Here is a 23,797-nt window from a genome sequence, read left to right as displayed (position 1 = left end):
TATATATCTGTCAGCAGCAAAACCCAAGTGTTATAATGTGGTATTTTAGTTGTTGAAAACTTCAGTCCTCTTACCCACTTTATAAGATTGCATTTTTGCCATATCTTCTCAGACATGCACAAACTGATGGATTCAACTTACCACTGTGCTAGAAACTTGGAGAGCTATGCGTTATTTCAAAATTCTTGGTGACATATAATTTCCGCTGTTTAAGAAATAGAAATAATAATACAGGGATGTGTTTTTTAATGAATCTTCTATCATACATTATCTTATTACAGTAAAAAAACCAAAGATCTATATTCTTTCCTTCCCACTTCCCCAACCTTCAATTGAGAAAGCAAGAAAAAACCTTATTATAAATGAATATATATATAATATACATCTACATACAATGCACATATATATCTCAAATCAAAATAAATTCTCCCATTAGCCATGCTCCTCCCAAATATATCTCAATATGTTCCCTGATTCCATTATCCCTCTATCAGGATGTGTGTTTATAAGAATTCTTAAGACTTTCCAAGTTGATTGTCTTTATATTGTTGTTACTATATAAATTCCCCTGATTCTGCCCATGTTATTCTATATCAGTTTATACAAATATTTTCAGATTTCTCTGAAATTATCTTCCTACATCATTCCTTATAAGCATAATCATCAATCACATTCATATACTTTACGTTCTTCAACTCTTCCCCCTTTGATGAGCATCTCCTCAGTTTCCAAGTCTTTGCTACCACAAAAAGAACTATCATAAATATTTTTGTACATATGAGGTCCACTTCCTTTTTTGTCAGATAATAGACCTAAAAGTAGTAGTGTTAGGTCAAAGGGTACACACAGTTTAGTCACCTTTAGGGCAGAGTTCCAAATTGCTTTCTAGGATGGCTAAAGCAGTTCTACCATCTGTGTATTAATAAGCATGTTTTTCCATAACTCCTCCATTGTTTATTATTTTCCCTTTTTACCAACTTTGCCAAATTGAGATGTGTGAGGAATAACTTCAGAATGTTGTTCCTATTTATTTACATATATAGTTTACATAATATGTAGCATAACAATATTATAATACATGATTGCTATAAATATATAATACATTATAATAAATATGCTCATCCAAGAGAAACAAATTTTCATATTACCTATGTCAAAAAATTGTGTCTCATTTGTTTTCCCCCCTCCTATCCATCCCTCCTCCCTAAGAAAGCAGGCAATATGATATAGATTGTACATGTATTATCATATATATTTCCATGTTCATCACGTTGTGAAAAAAGAGACATATTGGCTACATTAGAGAAAATCAGAGAAGAAATAAAGTAAAAAATGATATGTTTCAATAGGCATTCAGAATCTACCAGTTCCTTCTATAGTAGTGGATATCCCTTTCTGTCCTGGGTCCTTGACTTCTTGATAATAGTTGACATACACAGTTGATCATCATACATTATTGTTGTTTCTGTGTACAGTATTTTCCTGGTTCTACTCATTTCGCTTTGCATCATTTTATGTGTCTTTCCAAGTTTTATTTGTAATCATCATGTTTGTCATTTCTTATGGCACAATAGTATTCTGTTACAATCACATACCTTATCTTGTTCAGCCATTCTCTAATTGATGGATATCTCTTCAGTTTCCAGTTCTTTGCCACCACAGAAAGAACTGTTATAAATATTTTAGAACATATAGTTTCTGTTTCTTTGATTGCTTAGGAAATAAAACTAATAGTGCTATCACTGGGTCAAAAGATATACATGCTTTTATAGCTCTTTGAGTATAATTCCAGATTACTCTCCAAAATGATTGAATCAGCCCAACAACAATGTAGTCTACCTATTAATAATTTCCCTTTATCATATCAGAATGGTTTTAATATTGATTTCTTTAGTTATTAGTGACTTATAACATTTTTATATGATTATCAACTCTTGGACTTCTTCTCTAGAAAACAGAGTGCTCATGCCCTTTGATCATTTATCAATTGGAGTTCTTATTCTTATAAGAGTAGATAATTTTATTATATATAAGAAATAGGGAATTAAACAGAGAAATGTCCTCTGCTGATTTTCTCCCTTTATTTGTTTTATTTCTGTTTTTAGTTCTTATGGCTTTATTTGAACAAAAACTTTAAAAAATATTTTAGGTAAACAAAATTGTCCATTTTACCCTCTCTGTCTCTTGTTTGGTCATGAACATTTCCCTTTCCATATATCTAACGGGTAATTTCTTCCTTGCTTCGCTAATTTGTTTATGATCTCAACCTTTATGTCTAAGTCACATACCCATTTAGAACCTGTTATATGGTGTGAAATGTTGGTCTTTACCTAGAGTGTCTATCAAATTGCTTTCTACTTTTCTTAATACTTTTTGTCAAACTTACATTCTTGCCCCATAAATTGGATCTTTGAGTTTATCAAACATTGGGCTATTGTGTTCATTGGCTTCTTTTTTGTGTACCTAATCTCTTTCAATTATCAATCTCTCTATTTTTTCACCAGTATCAACTCATTTTTAGGGCAGGTAGGTGGCACTGAATCTGGAATCGGAAAGAACTGAGTTCAAATCTAGCTTCAGACACTAGTTTGGTGACTCTGGGCAAGTCATTTAACCTTGTTTGCATCAGTTTCCTAATCAGGAAAACGAACTAGATGAGGAAATGACAAACCACTCCAGTGTCTCTGCCAAGAAAACACTAAATGGGATAACAAAGAGTTGGGCATGACTGAAATAACTGAACAACAAGGCCACAATCACTTTTATTATTACTACTTAGTATAGTTTGATATCTAGTACTATTAAATTCCCTTCCTTCCCACTAATATTTCATTAATTCCTTGGAGATTCTTGACCTTTTTTTTCCTTTAGATGAATTTTGTTATTTTTTCTAGCTCTATAAAGAATTCTTTTCTAAATTGTCATATAATACCAAGTAAATTATTGCTATTTATTTTACATCCTCTCAGTCTACTCATAAGCAATTAAGATTTTTACAAGTAGTTACAATTGTCCCTATTCATGTAGAATATTTTATAATTGTGTTCATGTAGTTCCTGCATTTGTCTTGGCAGGCAGACTGATCAATATTTCAAACAAAATTTCTCTATATGTTTCTGATAGATTTTGTTATTTATACATATATAAATGTTAATTACTTATGAGGATCCATTTTCTTTTCTGAAACTTTATAGAAATTATCGAAATCAATGAGTTTTTTTAGTTAAGATCTTAACTAAACCCTCTAATATTCTCTCAGTAAACCATTATATAACTGTAAAAAGCAACAACTTTATTTCCTCTTTTTCTGTATTCTTTTTTCAATTTCTTTTTCTTTTCATTTCTGGTACTATATTGAATAGTAATGGTAATAAGAGAAATTATGTTTTTTAGAGATTCACTAAGTCTGTGGTACTTGGAGACTCACAGTTGTCAAATAGCACAGAAATCTGGGAAGAAATATACCCCTTCCCCAAGTCTTTAAAGAATTACCTGCCCTCTTTTAACCTTTCCCCTTTAAAAATAAATAAATAAGAAGTTTAATGCTTGCTCTGTTTGAGTTTAGTGCAACAGTTCAGACAGGTTTTTATCTGGCTTGAATCAGCCCAACCCTAGAAGATGTTTTGAAGAATGAACAGACATTTTCCTGTGGGGTGTCATTTCTAAATGCTTTCCATTCCAGAGTACTTTGGGTAAATTTGTTTAGTAATCCCTTCAGCCAACTGGCCCGATGGGTTCCAAAAACAGTGGTGCTAACTATGAGGATTAAGGAAAATAACTTTCAAATTACTCTATCCCAATAGTGATTTTCTAATTGAAAACCTGCAGGATTTTTTCAAAGACAAACTCTTACAGGTCTTGGACTTTCTCCTGAATTTTAAAGGAGAGACTGTTAGGCATTCTGAGTTAATAACTTATGGTTGCTAGTTGACCTGGGGTCATTCCTTTGGCCACAGATCACACATGATATGTCCAGTGCCTTGAAGTAAATCAAATTAACAAAGAAACCTGAAAAATAAAGTCTGCCAAACTTTCCATCTCTCTCAGAGGCATGAATGGCACAGTTTAATATTTTGATGTTTCTCTTGAAGGACATTATCCATTATAATCATTTAAATGACATTAATTTTTCTTCTTAGTCTTTTTTATTTAAAATTCAATATTAGTAATGGTGAATAAAGGTGTTGTTATTCTTTAGCTATGAACCCTTTTTCCTATGAGCCTAGGTTTTTCCCTCAATTTTGATTTAAAGTCATAAACCAATTTTTTTTTCTATTTAGAGCAGAACTCTGCTACCTCGGTCAGTATTTTTTAATATGCCTTGGTTTCACCATCATTACTCTTTTTTCTTTCCCTACTTTTTTTTTGTTTCTTTGTTCTCTGATTCTTTTTTTAAAAACACTTACCTTGTCAGAATAAATACTAAGTATGGGTTGTAAGGCATAAGACTAGTAAAAACGAGGAAATTTCTGTACAAACTGGGCTAGACATATCTCTTACTGAGACTGGTATGATTAAAATTATCAAAATCAGAGAACAAAGGTACTTGACTCAGTGTATAGAGAATTAGATCTAGAGTTGAGAGGACAGGGGTTCAAATCTGGTCTCAGACATTTTGTAGCTGTGTGACTTTGGGCAAGCTTATACAGAAAATATTGCTCTAGATTCATGTGCTTGTATTTGTTACTGTCCTCTTCACTTCCTCTCTCACAGTTTTTTTTTTCAAGTTATAAATAAAGAATGTCTAATGAGCTCCTGATATTTTATATAGCTTGCTTTGATTATATTTATTTGTATTGTGTCTCCTTCATTCAACTGTGAGGTCCTTGAAGTCAGGGACTATCTTTTACTTCTTGTATCTCTAGTGCTTAGCACAGTGCCCAACACATAGAAGATTTTGTAATAAATGTTGACTGATTGACTGATTATAGCAGGCATTGTTTTGTCAATATTACCCACTCATCTGTTTTTGAAAGAAACAAATAAAACTTTTTAACTAGAAGGAGGAGGGGGAAGGAGTAGCTAATAATGAACAAAATGAAATACCCTTAAATAGAAATCCTTTGAAAGGAAAAGGTCTAAACTGAGAATAGTTCTTCAGTCATTTTCTGTGCAGGAAGTACCCATAGCATGAGCTGGCTTGGGACCCATATCAGCTCCAGGCCTACATGCCCTTTATTTATGAAGAATAGCTACAGAAATGTAACACCTATATTCCGAGACCAAATATAAAATTCTGTTAGTCATTTAAAGACCTTAACATCATGACCTTGTCCAACCTCTCTAGTTTCAACATTTTACTCTTCTCTGTTTCCTTTATGTTGCCTAAAAGGCATTGAAATGGATAGAATACTGGGTCTGGAATCAGGAAGAACTAAGTTTAAATTCGTCCTCATTCTCTTATGATTCCATATCCTTAGATGAGCAGAGCCCAAATTCAATGTGAAATTCAGAGTAAATATATGAGCTAGATAAATGAGCAAATAGCAAAAAAGAACTTAAGCATAAAAAGCTACTAGGGTGTCAGAGACGATTAAGACACAAACTGAGAAGAATATAATAATGTGAATTCAATTATAACCAAAGCCTCAGAGGAAATGCTAACAGGACTCAAGTCTAACAAAAATTCCTAGAAGATTTAAAAAATGAATGAATTCTAAGATAGCATAGTGGCAAGGTCTAGGTGATCAGAGTTAAGTGACGTGCCCAGGGTCACACAGCTAGGGAAATGTTTGAGGCCAAATTTGAATCCAAGGTTTCCTGGGACTCCATCCAACTTTCAAGCATTCCTGATGAAAATATGAGATCTGAATAGAAAAATTTATATTAAAATACAATAATTAAAGAGATAGGAAAAGGTAAACATTAAAGCAAAATCATAAGCCTTAATGAATTCAAACTGTTTACATTCCTATGTGAAAAGATAATATATTCCTAATAACTTTGTCATTACTATAGGGCAGTTAGATACGTTCAACATAAATAGACGGCACAAGTATGAACTAATTATGTCGGGTTGTTCTAATAAAATGAGAGGATGAGAAAGAAGATGCACTGGAAGAAAGTGGAAGGGAGAGGTATAATTGGAGGAATTATCTGGCATAAAGGAGGCATGCAAGGAAGAGTTTTTCCAGAGGAGGAGAAAACAGGGAAGGAAAGGAAAATGCTTGAGCCTCATTCTTATCAGAATTGGTACAAGGAGAGAAAAATATAAATTTATATATGAAAATGAAGAAGCATATTATATATGAATATGAAGATGCATATATATTTATAAAATATATACATGTGAATGTAATTGAGGGAAGAGAGTAAAAGAAAAGAAGAGAGCATGATGAAAGACAGGAAAGATTGAGGGAGTCAGTATTCAGATGCAAAATAAACTTTTGAGGAGGGACATAATAAATAGAGAAAAAATGAACATAAGAAAACAGTTTGGAAAGAAATATACAGTAATCATAACAATGAATATAAATAGGATGAGTTCTCCCATAAAACCAAAGTGGAGAGCAGAAAGGATTAGAAACCAGAATCTAACAATGTTATTTACAAGAGATACATTTGACATATGATACAGAAAGACATACACGGAATATTAAAATAAGGAGATGGAGGTAAATCCATTCTGCTTTAGCTAAAGAAAGAAAAAGTCTAATATAGCAAACATGATCTAAGACAAATCAAAAGCAATAAGAGACCTAATGAAAACATAATCAGGGAAATTAAATTTCAAAAAAAATGGTGCCATAGATAATAATATAAGATAGAAATTTTAAAGTAAGTTTCTCATATAACAAAAAATGGGGAAAGAACCTAATTTAAAAGAGAATTTAAGACAGGAAGAGCAAGTGTTATTACAACCACTGGCAAGGCAAAGAAATAATGCAATAAGGTCTAGGAAGAACCTCTAGAAATGGTACTTCTTGAATAGAGAATTTTAAGGGGAAGCATATTCATTTCCTGGAAACTTTGAAGTCAAAATTTTAGAAACCAGGAGAAAGAATAATCGAGTAAACAGGAGGTTTGTTTGGAATTGTGGGAAAAGAATGAAATTGGAATATCATTGACAATGCATGGAAATTCATGTCTGTCATTGAAGGGAAAAGGTTGATGGGACTCACACCTAAGGTTACCATGAGCTTGGGCCTCCAGTATGCAGGTGTGATGATTGGTCTCCCACTGAAAAGAGAGAATGATGAGACACCCAGAGGATGAGTGAACCTCGGTCCCCTGGGACTCCACTCAGATGGGCCCTTTCTGACTGGCTACTGATGGTCCCTGAGTCATAGCTCTACCGTGCACAGGAAATCACACAGTGGTGGTCATTTCGAATCCAGGAACATGGAGGGATTGTGGCCAGCCCGCAGAGATGAACACGTGGGAAGTGTGTGAGTAGGTCACTGTAACTGAGGATCTGAGGAAAAGCTGTCCTGGGGTTAGGAAGGGCTGGGACAACACCTTTCTGTGTTAAACAGAATGTGGAATCAGGGCTGCTCCAACTCCTCTCCTTCCCCCATATCTTGAAAGTACCACAAAAGCCAAAGTAATCACAGCTCAATCTCTCAGACTGTAAGGCCAACCGGGGTCACTATCCCCCCACCAAGCCCACCCCCACCCCCACCCATGGTCCTCCTGCCATCTTTGCAACTCATTTCAGTCTTTTCCTACTCTCCCCGCCCCCACCCCCCAACCACTTGAGGACTCCCCCCATACCCGCCCCTCCCCTGCCCCCCCCCGGACCACTTGACCTTTCCAGGGGCCATGAAAGTGAATAGAAAGACCCCACTTTGTCTCTGGTGTCTTGGCTAGTGGGAATCCATTTTGGGATGGAATGACACAGGCTGAGCAGGGACCTTGGGTCTAGTTTTAAGTAAGTCCTGGGCTAAACAGCAGTTCCTGGAGAGCAGGCTTCCAGGCCAGGCACAGGAAAGCAAGCAGGGCCCAGTCCCCAAGTGGTGGGAATGTCCACTCTGCCCTGACTCAGGTGAAAGGAAATTCTTGGAATTTTTTGTCTCTTCGGAGTTCACCCCTGTGAAAGGGGATCCTTTCCTGCCTTTGCCTAGTTGAAGTTCACACCTTGCTCCACACCTCCCCAGGTTAGGAAGACAGGGAGGCCTCTTCTTGGTGGAGCTTTGGATCGAATCGAATCAACACAAACATGGACTAGGTGGAGGAGGTTGCCAAGCACCCAGAGAGTTCACACCCTCGGGCACCCAGGCAGCCAGGAAGGTGCGAGAGTTCACACCTCGGGGTGGGGGAGAGTTCACACGTCCAGGAGGTGAGAAGGGGATCCTCCCCCCCTGGGCAGTGCTGGGCAATGTGGAGGCTGTGATTGGCCCTTTGTGAAGAGGGCAAGGGTCACGAAGCCACTATAAAAGGCCCTGAATTTCTGGGCCTGGGCACTTCAGCTGCAAGAGGAGTTTGGCTTCCAGAAGAGAGTCTTTCTTCCTCAGGAGTCCCCTTCAGCTTGAGTCATCCTCTTGACCTGCCTCTCCTTGGAGGGAACTTGGGTCACAACAGCATAGCTGGCTTTCCTTCCCTGTCTTCTGCACAGAGGTCAGACGCAGGGCATTTTGGAAGGGAGAGAGAAGGACATCCCTGAGCAAGCAACCAGGAGTGTCTTGAGCTGGGGCAGAAGAGGAAGCTCTGGAAGAGAGCACTTGCCTGAAAAGGCATCTCCCACTCAGCAAAGGGTCAACTCCTTCTCCACTTTCCTCTCCCTTTTTCTGTCTCTTCACTGATTCTAGGATGGAACCCACCATCCCGTAATCTACATCTTTCCAAGTCATCGGGATTTTGCCCCGACCACAAAGAGTCCGGGGGCCAATAAGAGACTGAGATCAAGATCATATTGGACACAAAGCCTAACCTCTGTCTAAAGGGCTGGGAATTTTCCTCAACCGGGGGACTCAAGGCCCAGTTGCTTGAACTCAGAAGCTGCCTTCCAAACCCAGCTTGCCAAAGCAGGAAGAGGAGGGAAGCAAACGCGCGCGTTGGGAACCATTCTCTTCCCCATCCGGAGCTACTGGCTTGAGGCAAGTTGGCAATCTCCTTGGGGTGGCAGGTCTCCAGCAAGCAGCGGACCTTGGAGAAGCCGTCTCCAGGGTGAGGAGCAGGCCAGGCGGCAGCACCAGGAGCAAGCCACCCATTCTCGCATCCTGAAGAGGAGCTCTCAGGCCCCGGAGCAGAAGTGGCCACCAAGACAATGATGTCCAGCAAGCACGACACACTGATAGAAAAACAGAAACAGGACATCTACCTACGAGAGAGGAAGAAGTGTCGCTTCCAAATTCTTCCTGATGGCAACTGCCTTTACCGAGCCTTCAGCCAGGCACTCTATGGGCACCAGAACATGTACCACGACCTTCGCCACAGGGCTGTCTCACACATGAGGGGCAACCTTGACCTCTTCAGATTCCTCATTGAGGGAGACGCAGAGACCTTTCTCTCCAAAGCAGCACAGGATAAAACGTGGGCTGGATACCCGGAAATGATGGCCCTCGGGGACAGTCTGGATGTCAACATTCACTTAACCTTGGGCGGCAGCCTGGCGAATCCCACCATATCTACAAGCCTGCATTCTCTGGGAGAAGACTACTCGGGCAGGAAAAGTATTTGGCTCAGCTGGCTCAGCTGTGGGCACTACGACACGGTCCTGGATTACTCTCCTCCCCGAGCCGACTACGACATTCCTTACCGAAAAACGGAAAGCAGAAGAAAAAAGAAGAAAAGACATGCTCCCCCTGCCAGACACTTTGCCCAGAAGGAACTGAGCTCACCAAAGCCCAAACAATGAGGCCATGGCTACCATACACTGATGCCTACACACACTCACACGCAGCTTAAAGTAGATAGACCTCAAATTCTTCACAGGAACAACTAGGACAGCGGGATAGCTTTCTGCAGGGAATCGCGGTGTACTCGGGAGAAAATTCTGCGGGATCAACATGGGGAATCTTTCAAGGAGCACGTGGAGACCTTCTTTTCATTGACGTGCCATTAGAGCAAGCAACAAATGACAGCATTGGGAACATTGGGTAAAAGGTGCCACGAACCCTGGGATGAGGGTTTGGAACACTGCAAAAGGAATTTCTACATTTCTAAACAGTTGTTGTACTTGATTGGGATATGGGATTTCTTATCAAAGTATGGATTCAGGGGAAGAATCATCGCAAGAAAACACATGCTTCATCACGTGGTTCAGTGGGTATAGGATCGGGGAGGCGGGTTTTCATTCATCACTCTCTTGTAAATACTCCGAACATGGAAATAGGTTGGGAACAATGATACATGTCAAAGCCCGGGGGTTGGCCTGTTGGCTCTGGGGTGGGCTGAGGCAAGAGGGGTGGGAAAGAACGTGAATCATGGGACCGAGGGGGGAAAAAATTGAAAAATTTAACAAAAAAAAAAACTAAAAAAAACTAAAAAGAAAAAAAAAAGGGGGGGTGAGAATTTCATGGTTTAGAGGTAAACATGTATTTAGAGACCATTTGTTAGAATGTAAATTGGGGTAAACACAAATGGCTTCTGAATTTGTACTGGGAAGAAAATCAGTTCTCAAGTGGAATGGGAGGAGTCGAGGAGTCAACATATGATATGTCAATGAGGTTGCAGTTGATCAAGGGATTGATAATAAAGCAGGTGACAGAACGCCTGGTGGAACTTAAGTGATGGCAAAAGCAAGTCAACCAACGGGAAAGAGTTGTAGGATGAGCACATGAAAGATATCATGCATCGGAGAGTTCAATGAAATACGGGGCCTCTCTATGAGAGCAAAAAGACAGACGTTGCGTGAAAATAATTGCAGGCAGCTATGTGGAGGTGTCAGAAGGAAAAAATAGAGAACAGGATTCTGCCTGGGGCAGAGGTTTGAAGGGGGAAAGGGGAAAGGTTTGGAGCTTAAAATGTAGAAGCAAGTACATTTCAGTGAGAGAACGTTGCGTTGAAAAATCAAGGAGACCGACTGTCTACAGACTTTACGAAAGTCCATCTGAAAGTTGTGGATTTTCTCATCAAGATTCTTTGGGAGACAAAGAGATGATAAGGAAAAAGGCTTCTACCGCTATCTTCATCGCTGCCCGCTCCGTGGTGGCCTAAACATTTGGAAAATGCGGGGACGTCCTTCGATTGGCGAACGTCTGAACAAATTGCCGTACATGTTGGTGGAGGAATACGACCGTGCTCATCGGAATAATGAACAGGAGGGATCCCATGGGAACTGGAGCGACCTGCATGCATTGATGAAGAGCGAAGGGAGCAGAACCAGGAGAACAGTATACTCAGAGACTGATACGCTGTGGCACAGCAGAAGGAAACGGATTTCTCGACTAGCAACAATGCAAACATCCAGGAAAATTCGGAGCGACCTATGAGAAAGAGCGGCCTGCGCGCATTCAGAGGAAGACTCGTCGCAATAGAAACATCGGAGAAGAACAACTCCTTGATCACGTGGACTCACAGGACTACGACTGGGGATGTAGACTCTAAACGATCGCACGAATTAAAAAAAGGAAAGAAAAAAAAACCAAATTGACAGGATCCAAGATGAAAAGGGAGACCTCCCCCCTAATGAAGAGGAAATTAAGGCAATCATTAAAAGCTACTATGCCCAATTATATGGCAACAGATATGGCCATCGAGGTGAAATGGATGACTACTCACAAAAAAACATAAATTGCCTAGACTGACAGAGGAAGAAATAAATGACCTAAACAACCCCATACCAGAAAAAGAAATTGAAGAAGCCATCAAAGAACTCCCTAAGAAAACATCCCCAGGTCCAGATGGATTCGCAAATGAATTCTATCAAACATTCAAAGAACAGCTAATCCCCAAACCATACAAACTATTTGACACAATAAGCCAAGAAGGAGTTCCACCAAATTCATTTGATGACACAAACATGGTACTGATCCCAAAGCCAGGCAGGTCAAAAGCAGGGAAAGAAAACTATAGACCAATCTCCCTAAAGAATAGCGATGCCAAAATCCTAAGTAGGATTCTAGCAAAGTCCTCACAAGGGTGATCCGTTATGACCAGGTAGGATTCATACCAGGAGGGCAAGGATGGTTCCACATTAGGAAAACTATACGCAGAAATGACCAGATTAACAAGCAAACTGACAAAAATCACACGATTATCTGAATAGATGCAGAAAAAGCCTTTGATAAAATGCAACACCCATTCCTACTGAAAACACGAGAAAGTCAAGGAATAGAAGGACCTTTCCTAAAAAGTAATAAACAGTATATGTCTGCAACCATCAGCAAACATCATCTGCAATGGGGTAAACTAGAAGCCTTCCCAGTAAGATCAGGAGTGACACAAGGATGCCCTTGATGATCACCCCTATTATGTAACATTGTACTAGAAACACTAGCCGTAGCAATTAGAGAAGGAAAAGAAATCGAAGGTATGAAAATTAGCAAAGAGGAGACCAAGCTATCACTCTCTGCGGACGATATGATGGTCTACTTAAAGAATCCTAGAGAATCAACCAAAAAGCTAGTCGAAATCATCAAGAACTTTAGCAAAGTTGCAGGATACACAACAAACCCGCGTAAGTCATCAGCATTTCTATACATCTCCAATCCGTCTCCATCTCGGCCGCAAGAATTAGAGAGAGAGAGATTCCCTTGAAAGTCACCCTAGACCATCTGAATGCACACACCAGGGCAAAGATCGACCATGTGGAAAGAGGTCGGGATCAATGACACAGGTGAAACCCTGGGGAGTTGTGCATCGCCTATGGCAGGGAGGTGGCGGGAAGGGAGGGAAGGAACAAGAATCTTGTAACCGTGGAAAAACGTCCTAAATTCTTTGACTAATAAAGTTTTGCAATACGAAAAAATAACATGTCCCTGGCAGAAATGCAATATGAAGGTTTTCAACATGTCAGTTTTATAAGTGAAGAGGCAAAAACTCCCCCTGGGCCGCTTCTCTCCCTCCCCGTTTCACAGCACGAGCACGAGCAAAAAAGAGAGGAGGGGGGAAAGCCGAGCTCTGGCAGAAAGTCTGTAGGGTAAAAAAAGAAAGGGGCTTATTGACCAGAAATCCATCTGATTACTCACTGGGAAAGGATTGCACTGTTGGCCTTAACGGACGAGAATTCCCATGAATTTAGATGTGGAAGCTCAAGGATTTTAGGCAAGTGAGTCTGGCTATGAAAAATTCTTCAGGAGAATCAAATGGTTTCATCTGCTTGCTTGTAATACAGTGGAAGAGGTAAGATGAAACAAATTTGAATGGGAATCGAAGGCAGGAAGAGCAAGTGTTTTGACGGCCACTTGGCAAGGCAAAGAAATAATGCAATAAGGTCTAGGAAGAACCTCTAGAAATGGTACTTCTTGAATAGAGAATTTTAAGGGGAAGCATATTCATTTCCTGGAAACTTTGAAGTCAAAATTTTAGAAACCAGGAGAAAGAATAATCGAGTAAACAGGAGGTTTGTTTGGAATTGTGGGAAAAGAATGAAATTGGAATATCATTGACAATGCGTGGAAATTCATGTCTGTCATTGAAGGGAAAAGGTTGATGGGACTCACACCTAAGGTTACCATGAGCTTGGGCCTCCAGTATGCAGGTGTGATGATTGGTCTCCCACTGAAAAGAGAGAATGATGAGACACCCAGAGGATGAGTGAACCTCGGTCCCCTGGGACTCCACTCAGATGGGCCCTTTCTGACTGGCTACTGATGGTCCCTGAGTCATAGCTCTACCGTGCACAGGAAATCACACAGTGGTGGTCATTTCGAATCCAGGAACATGGAGGGATTGTGGCCAGCCCGCAGAGATGAACACGTGGGAAGTGTGTGAGTAGGTCACTGTAACTGAGGATCTGAGGAAAAGCTGTCCTGGGGTTAGGAAGGGCTGGGACAACACCTTTCTGTGTTAAACAGAATGTGGAATCAGGGCTGCTCCAACTCCTCTCCTTCCCCCATATCTTGAAAGTACCACAAAAGCCAAAGTAATCACAGCTCAATCTCTCAGACTGTAAGGCCAACCGGGGTCACTATCCCCCCACCAAGCCCCCCCCCACCCCCACCCAAGGTCCTCCTGCCATCTTTGCCACTCATTTCAGTCTTTTCCTACTCTCCCCGCCCCCACCCCCCAACCACTTGAGGACTCCCCCCATACCCGCCCCTCCCCTGCCCCCCCCCCCCGGACCACTTGACCTTTCCAGGGGCCATGAAAGTGAATAGAAAGACCCCACTTTGTCTCTGGTGTCTTGGCTAGTGGGAATCCATTTTGGGATGGAATGACACAGGCTGAGCAGGGACCTTGGGTCTAGTTTTAAGTAAGTCCTGGGGTAAACAGCAGTTCCTGGAGAGCAGGCTTCCAGGCCAGGCACAGGAAAGCAAGCAGGGCCCAGTCCCCAAGTGGTGGGAATGTCCACTCTGCCCTGACTCAGGTGAAAGGAAATTCTTGGAATTTTTTGTCTCTTCGGAGTTCACCCCTGTGAAAGGGGATCCTTTCCTGCCTTTGCCTAGTTGAAGTTCACACCTTGCTCCACACCTCCCCAGGTTAGGAAGACAGGGAGGCCTCTTCTTGGTGGAGCTTTGGATCGAATCGAATCAACACAAACATGGACTAGGTGGAGGAGGTTGCCAAGCACCCAGAGAGTTCACACCCTCGGGCACCCAGGCAGCCAGGAAGGTGCGAGAGTTCACACCTCGGGGTGGGGGAGAGTTCACACGTCCAGGAGGTGAGAAGGGGATCCTCCCCCCCTGGGCAGTGCTGGGCAATGTGGAGGCTGTGATTGGCCCTTTGTGAAGAGGGCAAGGGTCACGAAGCCACTATAAAAGGCCCTGAATTTCTGGGCCTGGGCACTTCAGCTGCAAGAGGAGTTTGGCTTCCAGAAGAGAGTCTTTCTTCCTCAGGAGTCCCCTTCAGCTTGAGTCATCCTCTTGACCTGCCTCTCCTTGGAGGGAACTTGGGTCACAACAGCATAGCTGGCTTTCCTTCCCTGTCTTCTGCACAGAGGTCAGACGCAGGGCATTTTGGAAGGGAGAGAGAAGGACATCCCTGAGCAAGCAACCAGGAGTGTCTTGAGCTGGGGCAGAAGAGGAAGCTCTGGAAGAGAGCACTTGCCTGAAAAGGCATCTCCCACTCAGCAAAGGGTCAACTCCTTCTCCACTTTCCTCTCCCTTTTTCTGTCTCTTCACTGATTCTAGGATGGAACCCACCATCCCGTAATCTACATCTTTCCAAGTCATCGGGATTTTGCCCCGACCACAAAGAGTCCGGGGGCCAATAAGAGACTGAGATCAAGATCATATTGGACACAAAGCCTAACCTCTGTCTAAAGGGCTGGGAATTTTCCTCAACCGGGGGACTCAAGGCCCAGTTGCTTGAACTCAGAAGCTGCCTTCCAAACCCAGCTTGCCAAAGCAGGAAGAGGAGGGAAGTAAACGCGCGCGTTGGGAACCATTCTCTTCCCCATCCGGAGCTACTGGCTTGAGGCAAGTTGGCAATCTCCTTGGGGTGGCAGGTCTCCAGCAAGCAGCGGACCTTGGAGAAGCCGTCTCCAGGGTGAGGAGCAGGCCAGGCGGCAGCACCAGGAGCAAGCCACCCATTCTCGCATCCTGAAGAGGAGCTCTCAGGCCCCGGAGCAGAAGTGGCCACCAAGACAATGATGTCCAGCAAGCACGACACACTGATAGAAAAACAGAAACAGGACATCTACCTACGAGAGAGGAAGAAGTGTCGCTTCCAAATTCTTCCTGATGGCAACTGCCTTTACCGAGCCTTCAGCCAGGCACTCTATGGGCACCAGAACATGTACCACGACCTTCGCCACAGGGCTGTCTCACACATGAGGGGCAACCTTGACCTCTTCAGATTCCTCATTGAGGGAGACGCAGAGACCTTTCTCTCCAAAGCAGCACAGGATAAAACGTGGGCTGGATACCCGGAAATGATGGCCCTCGGGGACAGTCTGGATGTCAACATTCACTTAACCTTGGGCGGCAGCCTGGCGAATCCCACCATATCTACAAGCCTGCATTCTCTGGGAGAAGACTACTCGGGCAGGAAAAGTATTTGGCTCAGCTGGCTCAGCTGTGGGCACTACGACACGGTCCTGGATTACTCTCCTCCCCGAGCCGACTACGACATTCCTTACCGAAAAACGGAAAGCAGAAGAAAAAAGAAGAAAAGACATGCTCCCCCTGCCAGACACTTTGCCCAGAAGGAACTGAGCTCACCAAAGCCCAAACAATGAGGCCATGGCTACCATACACTGATGCCTACACACACTCACACGCAGCTTAAAGTAGATAGACCTCAAATTCTTCACAGGAACAACTAGGACAGCGGGATAGCTTTCTGCAGGGAATCGCGGTGTACTCGGGAGAAAACTCTGCGGGATCAACACGGGGAATCTTTCAAGGAGCACGTGGAGACCTTCTTTTCATTGACGTGCCATTAGAGCAAGCAACAAATGACAGCATTGGGAACATTGGGTAAAAGGTGCCACGAACCCTGGGATGAGGGTTTGGAACACTGCAAAAGGAATTTCTACATTTCTAAACAGTTGTTGTACTTGATTGGGATATGGGATTTCTTATCAAAGTATGGATTCAGGGGAAGAATCATCGCAAGAAAACACATGCTTCATCACGTGGTTCAGTGGGTATAGGATCGGGGAGGCGGGTTTTCATTCATCACTCTCTTGTAAATACTCCGAACATGGAAATAGGTTGGGAACAATGATACATGTCAAAGCCCGGGGGTTGGCCTGTTGGCTCTGGGGTGGGCTGAGGCAAGAGGGGTGGGAAAGAACGTGAATCATGGGACCGAGGGGGGAAAAAATTGAAAAATTTAACAAAAAAAAAACTAAAAAAAACTAAAAAGAAAAAAAAAAGGGGGGGTGAGAATTTCATGGTTTAGAGGTAAACATGTATTTAGAGACCATTTGTTAGAATGTAAATTGGGGTAAACACAAATGGCTTCTGAATTTGTACTGGAAAGAAAATCAGTTCTCAAGTGGAATGGGAGGAGTCGAGGAGTCAACATATGATATGTCAATGAGGTTGCAGTTGATCAAGGGATTGATAATAAAGCAGGTGACAGAACGCCTGGTGGAACTTAAGTGATGGCAAAAGCAAGTCAACCAACGGGAAAGAGTTGTAGGATGAGCACATGAAAGATATCATGCATCGGAGAGTTCAATGAAATACGGGGCCTCTCTATGAGAGCAAAAAGACAGACGTTGCGTGAAAATAATTGCAGGCAGCTATGTGGAGGTGTCAGAAGGAAAAAATAGAGAACAGGATTCTGCCTGGGGCAGAGGTTTGAAGGGGGAAAGGGGAAAGGTTTGGAGCTTAAAATGTAGAAGCAAGTACATTTCAGTGAGAGAACGTTGCGTTGAAAAATCAAGGAGACCGACTGTCTACAGACTTTACGAAAGTCCATCTGAAAGTTGTGGATTTTCTCATCAAGATTCTTTGGGAGACAAAGAGATGATAAGGAAAAAGGCTTCTACCGCTATCTTCATCGCTGCCCGCTCCGTGGTGGCCTAAACATTTGGAAAATGCGGGGACGTCCTTCGATTGGCGAACGTCTGAACAAATTGCCGTACATGTTGGTGGAGGAATACGACCGTGCTCATCGGAATAATGAACAGGAGGGATCCCATGGGAACTGGAGCGACCTGCATGCATTGATGAAGAGCGAAGGGAGCAGAACCAGGAGAACAGTATACTCAGAGACTGATACGCTGTGGCACAGCAGAAGGAAACGGATTTCTCGACTAGCAACAATGCAAACATCCAGGAAAATTCGGAGCGACCTATGAGAAAGAGCGGCCTGCGCGCATTCAGAGGAAGACTCGTCGCAATAGAAACATCGGAGAAGAACAACTCCTTGATCACGTGGACTCACAGGACTACGACTGGGGATGTAGACTCTAAACGATCGCACGAATTAAAAAAAGGAAAGAAAAAAAAACCAAATTGACAGGATCCAAGATGAAAAGGGAGACCTCCCCCCTAATGAAGAGGAAATTAAGGCAATCATTAAAAGCTACTATGCCCAATTATATGGCAACAGATATGGCCATCGAGGTGAAATGGATGACTACTCACAAAAAAACATAAATTGCCTAGACTGACAGAGGAAGAAATAAATGACCTAAACAACCCCATACCAGAAAAAGAAATTGAAGAAGCCATCAAAGAACTCCCTAAGAAAACATCCCCAGGTCCAGATGGATTCGCAAATGAATTCTATCAAACATTCAAAGAACAGCTAATCCCCAAACCATACAAACTATTTGACACAATAAGCCAAGAAGGAGTTCCACCAAATTCATTTGATGACACAAACATGGTACTGATCCCAAAGCCAGGCAGGTCAAAAGCAGGGAAAGAAAACTATAGACCAATCTCCCTAAAGAATAGCGATGCCAAAATCCTAAGTAGGATTCTAGCAAAGTCCTCACAAGGGTGATCCGTTATGACCAGGTAGGATTCATACCAGGAGGGCAAGGATGGTTCCACATTAGGAAAACTATACGCAGAATTGACCAGATTAACAAGCAAACTGACAAAAATCACACGATTATCTGAATAGATGCAGAAAAAGCCTTTGATAAAATGCAACACCCATTCCTACTGAAAACACGAGAAAGTCAAGGAATAGAAGGACCTTTCCTAAAAAGTAATAAACAGTATATGTCTGCAACCATCAGCAAACATCATCTGCAATGGGGTAAACTAGAAGCCTTCCCAGTAAGATCAGGAGTGACACAAGGATGCCCTTGATGATCACCCCTATTATGTAACATTGTACTAGAAACACTAGCCGTAGCAATTAGAGAAGGAAAAGAAATCGAAGGTATGAAAATTAGCAAAGAGGAGACCAAGCTATCACTCTCTGCGGACGATATGATGGTCTACTTAAAGAATCCTAGAGAATCAACCAAAAAGCTAGTCGAAATCATCAAGAACTTTAGCAAAGTTGCAGGATACACAACAAACCCGCGTAAGTCATCAGCATTTCTATACATCTCCAATCCGTCTCCATCTCGGCCGCAAGAATTAGAGAGAGAGAGATTCCCTTGAAAGTCACCCTAGACCATCTGAATGCACACACCAGGGCAAAGATCGACCATGTGGAAAGAGGTCGGGATCAATGACACAGGTGAAACCCTGGGGAGTTGTGCATCGCCTATGGCAGGGAGGTGGCGGGAAGGGAGGGAAGGAACAAGAATCTTGTAACCGTGGAAAAACGTCCTAAATTCTTTGACTAATAAAGTTTTGCAATACGAAAAAATAACATGTCCCTGGCAGAAATGCAATATGAAGGTTTTCAACATGTCAGTTTTATAAGTGAAGAGGCAAAAACTCCCCCTGGGCCGCTTCTCTCCCTCCCCGTTTCACAGCACGAGCACGAGCAAAAAAGAGAGGAGGGGGGAAAGCCGAGCTCTGGCAGAAAGTCTGTAGGGTAAAAAAAGAAAGGGGCTTATTGACCAGAAATCCATCTGATTACTCACTGGGAAAGGATTGCACTGTTGGCCTTAACGGACGAGAATTCCCATGAATTTAGATGTGGAAGCTCAAGGATTTTAGGCAAGTGAGTCTGGCTATGAAAAATTCTTCAGGAGAATCAAATGGTTTCATCTGCTTGCTTGTAATACAGTGGAAGAGGTAAGATGAAACAAATTTGAATGGGAATCGAAGGCAGGAAGAGCAAGTGTTTTGACGGCCACTTGGCAAGGCAAAGAAATAATGCAATAAGGTCTAGGAAGAACCTCTAGAAATGGTACTTCTTGAATAGAGAATTTTAAGGGGAAGCATATTCATTTCCTGGAAACTTTGAAGTCAAAATTTTAGAAACCAGGAGAAAGAATAATCGAGTAAACAGGAGGTTTGTTTGGAATTGTGGGAAAAGAATGAAATTGGAATATCATTGACAATGCGTGGAAATTCATGTCTGTCATTGAAGGGAAAAGGTTGATGGGACTCACACCTAAGGTTACCATGAGCTTGGGCCTCCAGTATGCAGGTGTGATGATTGGTCTCCCACTGAAAAGAGAGAATGATGAGACACCCAGAGGATGAGTGAACCTCGGTCCCCTGGGACTCCACTCAGATGGGCCCTTTCTGACTGGCTACTGATGGTCCCTGAGTCATAGCTCTACCGTGCACAGGAAATCACACAGTGGTGGTCATTTCGAATCCAGGAACATGGAGGGATTGTGGCCAGCCCGCAGAGATGAACACGTGGGAAGTGTGTGAGTAGGTCACTGTAACTGAGGATCTGAGGAAAAGCTGTCCTGGGGTTAGGAAGGGCTGGGACAACACCTTTCTGTGTTAAACAGAATGTGGAATCAGGGCTGCTCCAACTCCTCTCCTTCCCCCATATCTTGAAAGTACCACAAAAGCCAAAGTAATCACAGCTCAATCTCTCAGACTGTAAGGCCAACCGGGGTCACTATCCCCCCACCAAGCCCCCCCCCCACCCCCACCCAAGGTCCTCCTGCCATCTTTGCCACTCATTTCAGTCTTTTCCTACTCTCCCCGCCCCCACCCCCCAACCACTTGAGGACTCCCCCCATACCCGCCCCTCCCCTGCCCCCCCCCCGGACCACTTGACCTTTCCAGGGGCCATGAAAGTGAATAGAAAGACCCCACTTTGTCTCTGGTGTCTTGGCTAGTGGGAATCCATTTTGGGATGGAATGACACAGGCTGAGCAGGGACCTTGGGTCTAGTTTTAAGTAAGTCCTGGGGTAAACAGCAGTTCCTGGAGAGCAGGCTTCCAGGCCAGGCACAGGAAAGCAAGCAGGGCCCAGTCCCCAAGTGGTGGGAATGTCCACTCTGCCCTGACTCAGGTGAAAGGAAATTCTTGGAATTTTTTGTCTCTTCGGAGTTCACCCCTGTGAAAGGGGATCCTTTCCTGCCTTTGCCTAGTTGAAGTTCACACCTTGCTCCACACCTCCCCAGGTTAGGAAGACAGGGAGGCCTCTTCTTGGTGGAGCTTTGGATCGAATCGAATCAACACAAACATGGACTAGGTGGAGGAGGTTGCCAAGCACCCAGAGAGTTCACACCCTCGGGCACCCAGGCAGCCAGGAAGGTGCGAGAGTTCACACCTCGGGGTGGGGGAGAGTTCACACGTCCAGGAGGTGAGAAGGGGATCCTCCCCCCCTGGGCAGTGCTGGGCAATGTGGAGGCTGTGATTGGCCCTTTGTGAAGAGGGCAAGGGTCACGAAGCCACTATAAAAGGCCCTGAATTTCTGGGCCTGGGCACTTCAGCTGCAAGAGGAGTTTGGCTTCCAGAAGAGAGTCTTTCTTCCTCAGGAGTCCCCTTCAGCTTGAGTCATCCTCTTGACCTGCCTCTCCTTGGAGGGAACTTGGGTCACAACAGCATAGCTGGCTTTCCTTCCCTGTCTTCTGCACAGAGGTCAGACGCAGGGCATTTTGGAAGGGAGAGAGAAGGACATCCCTGAGCAAGCAACCAGGAGTGTCTTGAGCTGGGGCAGAAGAGGAAGCTCTGGAAGAGAGCACTTGCCTGAAAAGGCATCTCCCACTCAGCAAAGGGTCAACTCCTTCTCCACTTTCCTCTCCCTTTTTCTGTCTCTTCACTGATTCTAGGATGGAACCCACCATCCCGTAATCTACATCTTTCCAAGTCATCGGGATTTTGCCCCGACCACAAAGAGTCCGGGGGCCAATAAGAGACTGAGATCAAGATCATATTGGACACAAAGCCTAACCTCTGTCTAAAGGGCTGGGAATTTTCCTCAACCGGGGGACTCAAGGCCCAGTTGCTTGAACTCAGAAGCTGCCTTCCAAACCCAGCTTGCCAAAGCAGGAAGAGGAGGGAAGCAAACGCGCGCGTTGGGAACCATTCTCTTCCCCATCCGGAGCTACTGGCTTGAGGCAAGTTGGCAATCTCCTTGGGGTGGCAGGTCTCCAGCAAGCAGCGGACCTTGGAGAAGCCGTCTCCAGGGTGAGGAGCAGGCCAGGCGGCAGCACCAGGAGCAAGCCACCCATTCTCGCATCCTGAAGAGGAGCTCTCAGGCCCCGGAGCAGAAGTGGCCACCAAGACAATGATGTCCAGCAAGCACGACACACTGATAGAAAAACAGAAACAGGACATCTACCTACGAGAGAGGAAGAAGTGTCGCTTCCAAATTCTTCCTGATGGCAACTGCCTTTACCGAGCCTTCAGCCAGGCACTCTATGGGCACCAGAACATGTACCACGACCTTCGCCACAGGGCTGTCTCACACATGAGGGGCAACCTTGACCTCTTCAGATTCCTCATTGAGGGAGACGCAGAGACCTTTCTCTCCAAAGCAGCACAGGATAAAACGTGGGCTGGATACCCGGAAATGATGGCCCTCGGGGACAGTCTGGATGTCAACATTCACTTAACCTTGGGCGGCAGCCTGGCGAATCCCACCATATCTACAAGCCTGCATTCTCTGGGAGAAGACTACTCGGGCAGGAAAAGTATTTGGCTCAGCTGGCTCAGCTGTGGGCACTACGACACGGTCCTGGATTACTCTCCTCCCCGAGCCGACTACGACATTCCTTACCGAAAAACGGAAAGCAGAAGAAAAAAGAAGAAAAGACATGCTCCCCCTGCCAGACACTTTGCCCAGAAGGAACTGAGCTCACCAAAGCCCAAACAATGAGGCCATGGCTACCATACACTGATGCCTACACACACTCACACGCAGCTTAAAGTAGATAGACCTCAAATTCTTCACAGGAACAACTAGGACAGCGGGATAGCTTTCTGCAGGGAATCGCGGTGTACTCGGGAGAAAATTCTGCGGGATCAACATGGGGAATCTTTCAAGGAGCACGTGGAGACCTTCTTTTCATTGACGTGCCATTAGAGCAAGCAACAAATGACAGCATTGGGAACATTGGGTAAAAGGTGCCACGAACCCTGGGATGAGGGTTTGGAACACTGCAAAAGGAATTTCTACATTTCTAAACAGTTGTTGTACTTGATTGGGATATGGGATTTCTTATCAAAGTATGGATTCAGGGGAAGAATCATCGCAAGAAAACACATGCTTCATCACGTGGTTCAGTGGGTATAGGATCGGGGAGGCGGGTTTTCATTCATCACTCTCTTGTAAATACTCCGAACATGGAAATAGGTTGGGAACAATGATACATGTCAAAGCCCGGGGGTTGGCCTGTTGGCTCTGGGGTGGGCTGAGGCAAGAGGGGTGGGAAAGAACGTGAATCATGGGACCGAGGGGGGAAAAAATTGAAAAATTTAACAAAAAAAAAACTAAAAAAAACTAAAAAGAAAAAAAAAAGGGGGGGTGAGAATTTCATGGTTTAGAGGTAAACATGTATTTAGAGACCATTTGTTAGAATGTAAATTGGGGTAAACACAAATGGCTTCTGAATTTGTACTGGAAAGAAAATCAGTTCTCAAGTGGAATGGGAGGAGTCGAGGAGTCAACATATGATATGTCAATGAGGTTGCAGTTGATCAAGGGATTGATAATAAAGCAGGTGACAGAACGCCTGGTGGAACTTAAGTGATGGCAAAAGCAAGTCAACCAACGGGAAAGAGTTGTAGGATGAGCACATGAAAGATATCATGCATCGGAGAGTTCAATGAAATACGGGGCCTCTCTATGAGAGCAAAAAGACAGACGTTGCGTGAAAATAATTGCAGGCAGCTATGTGGAGGTGTCAGAAGGAAAAAATAGAGAACAGGATTCTGCCTGGGGCAGAGGTTTGAAGGGGGAAAGGGGAAAGGTTTGGAGCTTAAAATGTAGAAGCAAGTACATTTCAGTGAGAGAACGTTGCGTTGAAA

This window comes from Monodelphis domestica, chromosome 2, assembly GCF_027887165.1.
Source record: "Monodelphis domestica isolate mMonDom1 chromosome 2, mMonDom1.pri, whole genome shotgun sequence".
NCBI lineage: Eukaryota > Metazoa > Chordata > Mammalia > Didelphimorphia > Didelphidae > Monodelphis > Monodelphis domestica.
Note: the sequence above shows the minus strand (reverse complement) of the source record.